We start from the raw sequence: 3,777 nt of genomic DNA on the forward strand, positions 1-3,777 counted from the left end.
TGGTGAATGAAAGCCTGCCCTTTCCAGCAGTTCTTTCTGTCTCCTCTGTTTCTGTCCCTCTTCCTCCCGCCTCCCCACCCCCCACACCCACTCCGGACTTTTACTGGCCTACAGCCACTCTCAATTACCATGGGTGGAAAGAGAGGCAGATAAGGAAAGCATGAAATAGTGAAACAGACAGCCCATCTCTGACAGTCCAAAGGGAAAATAATAGTAATGAGGACAGCATCCAAGCGTTGAGGGTTTGGATCGTGTATGGTTGCTAGGGGCATAACCAGAGAACATGGAGTTTTCTGGACGCAGGACAAGCACTGGTTTAGGCTACATGCTTTAGTACACTGAGACACACATACTGTACTCAGTAAAAGCTTTGACTGGAGCTGAATTGCTTTGTTGTGGGTTACTGTGCTTCTTTCCTCTGCCATCCCACCTTTATAAATTCATTCCACTCCCTTACCCAAATGGGCAGCAGATTATGTTCTGCAACTCAGCAACGAACAAGGTGGTAAAAGCTACTGCAATCCTATTCCTGCCCTCACAGCTGAAAGTCATTAGAAATGCAGAGCCAAATCTACTATCTCTAGAGAATGCAGATTTCAGTTTTATCGCATTCAAACAGGTTTTATCATGTCCAATCTCCACAGCAGGCTGGTCTGCATCAACTAACAACAGCTTCAGTGTTTGCAGGTCCTCTCAAAGACCCTTAAGAAACACAGTCTATAGTCTAGTCCATATTCTATTCCATATTCTATAGGACACTGTACTGTGCAACACCAATCTTCACTTTATAATTTGGTTGTTACATATGTAAGCTACCTACAGTACAGCATGGTTGTAAAGAGCTTGCTGGTATGCTCACTAGTTACTAGTATTTGCCAATACTGGAAATGAATGGAAAAGTCATGATGTCATAGAAAGATCAGAGGAATGATATAACTCAAATTTTGCAGCCTCTTTCTTGGACAGCATGTGTTTTAACAGGCAGTAGGATACGTTTGATTTCTTAAAAGTGTATACATTCTCTATACAAGGTCATTTCCATCATGCCTACTTTATCCCCCACATCCACAGGGAAAACAAGACACTGACCAACAGGGTTAAAATAATCAAACAGCTCAGTAATGAAAAAATGAACGCCATGAGACAGGTAGCGCTAGAGGTGCTGATGCCACATGAATTTCTTTCCAGAGTTCATCTTGTCCTGACATGGACAGCAGTGGCTTCATGAATAGAGCGAAGGGGAGACCCTGAGGCTCAGCACACCCTGCTGGTTCACATAGGCAACCGCTGACTTGGCTTTTGTTACGGAGCCTGGGAGTGGCCGACCTGTTGGTGTAACAAGACTAGTTGTGCCTGGTGGTGGCTGGGCAATTCTCTATCAATAGACTGGATTCTTGGTTGTAACCCCTATGAGGTGCACACGCAACCCTGGGGTAGAAAATTTGTGTGCTTGCGTGTCTGAACACAAGCATGTGCATAGTCTCAATTCAATAGCAAGTTGAGGTGGTTAAGGATGGGAGCCCAAATTGTTTCAAATGTTTGATTTGGTTTCTTAACGTCTTTCCAGTGAAATGTGGTCTGTTAATAGGTTTATCCATTGTGTGAAGTCTGTTCAGTTTGTGTCTAGTTTTCCGATTCTGAAGTTTTGTTTTCTTGGCAGTCTTGGTAGTTAGTGCTACCAATAATGTGTTATAATGGTTTTGGGTGTTAAGAATAGAGGTGTCTCCAAGTAAACACAATGAGGGGGCGAGTGGAATATGTTGCTGTCTAGAAATGTAGCTATGGAGTGTGTGATGTTTTTCCAAAATTGTTGTAGCGGAGGACAGAGCCAGGTGGCATGATAGTAAGGTACTTTAGGAGTGCAGTGAGTCAGTGCAGTGAGTGTGGGTGAGGTCGTCTTTGAACATTTATGCTGAGTAATATGTGTTCTGTGGGTGGCATTGTATTGGATTAGCTGTGTGTTACTGGATGAGGTCATGGTGAATGTGTTAGAACATATGTTTGTATAAATTGGTATCGGTAGAGATCTCAAGGTCTTTTTACCATTGACTGGTAAGGATGGAGTTAGAGATTAGGCAGCTGTATGGGGGTAGGTTAAGGTCATTATTCACTTTGTTGACTTTGGATTTAGATAATTGAATTTTTTGGTAGGAGGTATAATATGAATTGGCAACATTGAAATGTAAGGAGGGATTTATTCCTAAAGATGTCATGTAGCTGTGTGATAACTTTGTTTTCCTGAAAGGTGATTTATTGCTTAGGAAGTAAGGGTTAGATCATATTGGGGTGAATTTGCACGGTGATAAGTCAAAACGCGCATGAATTTTATGCACGCCCACAAACACACACACACACACACACGCACAAACACCCTGGACTCAAATGGTTGTAACATGAATCTATTACTACTTATTAGTATTATTATTGGTATCATTGTTATTAATCTCTTCTTCCTCATTAGCATGTTGTCAACCCATTTTTTTACATAACTTGTCAGTCAGACCTATCTGGACTGTGTGTCTGTTGGTCTGTCTGCCGGTATCATCTGGCTTGTGTTATAATTTATATACCAAAACGGAGTGGGAGGGGTTGGGGGTGGAGAGCAGCTGCACTAGCATGGTGCAGCCTATTAATAAAAAAAGATGTGTGTGCTCAGCGTCTCAACAAAAACTACATTTACTTTGTTCTGTGATTTGTCATCGTTTTTGCATCAGCAGTATAATGTAAGTGCATTCAGCTGTGTTCCTGAGGCTTGCTATCTTATCGTTTTACCTTCATCTTTGCAGAGATAGGCTACATTTAGCAACTTTTACAACTCTTTGTTAGCATTGCTAGTTGACAACAACTGTAGTAATATAGTAATATCAGCAGCTTTAAGAAATACTTCTCCCAAAAACGAACATTTTGTTAGTATCTACTCACCCCCATGGCAGACGAAACACCTAGTTTATGTCCACAGAACAAGCAGCAAGTTAGCTAGCGCAGGGTCGGGTCAGCCTTCTCCAAAAGAGCAGAAGTGGAAAAATTATGACTATAACATTACCCCAAACATCTTGTGCAGAATAATCTGAAGCCAAACGACTGCACGTACTTGAATATTTACCTCATTATCTCCCATATGCACTTGTTCTGCATGTTCTGTACGCCAACCGTAAAAACAGTAGCAAGCAGGTGCTGCCTTCAAATGCTGTCGGAAGTATTGTAATAACAGGCGAGCATGCTTGAACGACCCAATCAAATAGTACATACATACTACATACAAATGACAAAGTCGAATTTTACGTGATATCCATGATGCCAATATGTGACATTCTCACTCACTGTTTAAGGTGTCAAGCATATAAAACAAGTTTTAGCCAATAATCTTGTTAATATATCAATTACAAAACTGATGTGAATATCCCTCTTTAGTCTACTGTTGCAGCGCAAAGTAGCTCTGTACCATTTGGTTTCTAAAATAGTCACCAAAAATCTACTTTTGTTTCTGGGTCCATTTAGTTATTTCTGCTTCAGTAGCCTACGAGGCCGCAGGCCTCGTGCCTACGACCGAATCACAGCCGTGCTGATATACAGCACAACAGCACAACCTCGAGTGTGATATTGCTTTCATACAACAGTTGTATAAACAAAGCTATTCATCAAGTAATGGTAATTTGAGACAACAGATGATTTTGTCTGTTGTCTCCGCCAACAAAAACAGTTCCCTCAGGATTCCACTACCAAGTGTTGCCAAGCAACAGGTAAACTGTTTCCCGAATGCAGGCTAGGTAGCTATTT

Source organism: Centroberyx affinis, unplaced genomic scaffold (genome assembly GCF_046629955.1).
Source record: "Centroberyx affinis isolate AG114_WGS23_722 - 3 ecotype Tasmania unplaced genomic scaffold, CSIRO-AGI_Caff_v1 ptg000240l_1, whole genome shotgun sequence".
In the NCBI taxonomy this organism is placed as follows: domain Eukaryota; kingdom Metazoa; phylum Chordata; class Actinopteri; order Beryciformes; family Berycidae; genus Centroberyx; species Centroberyx affinis.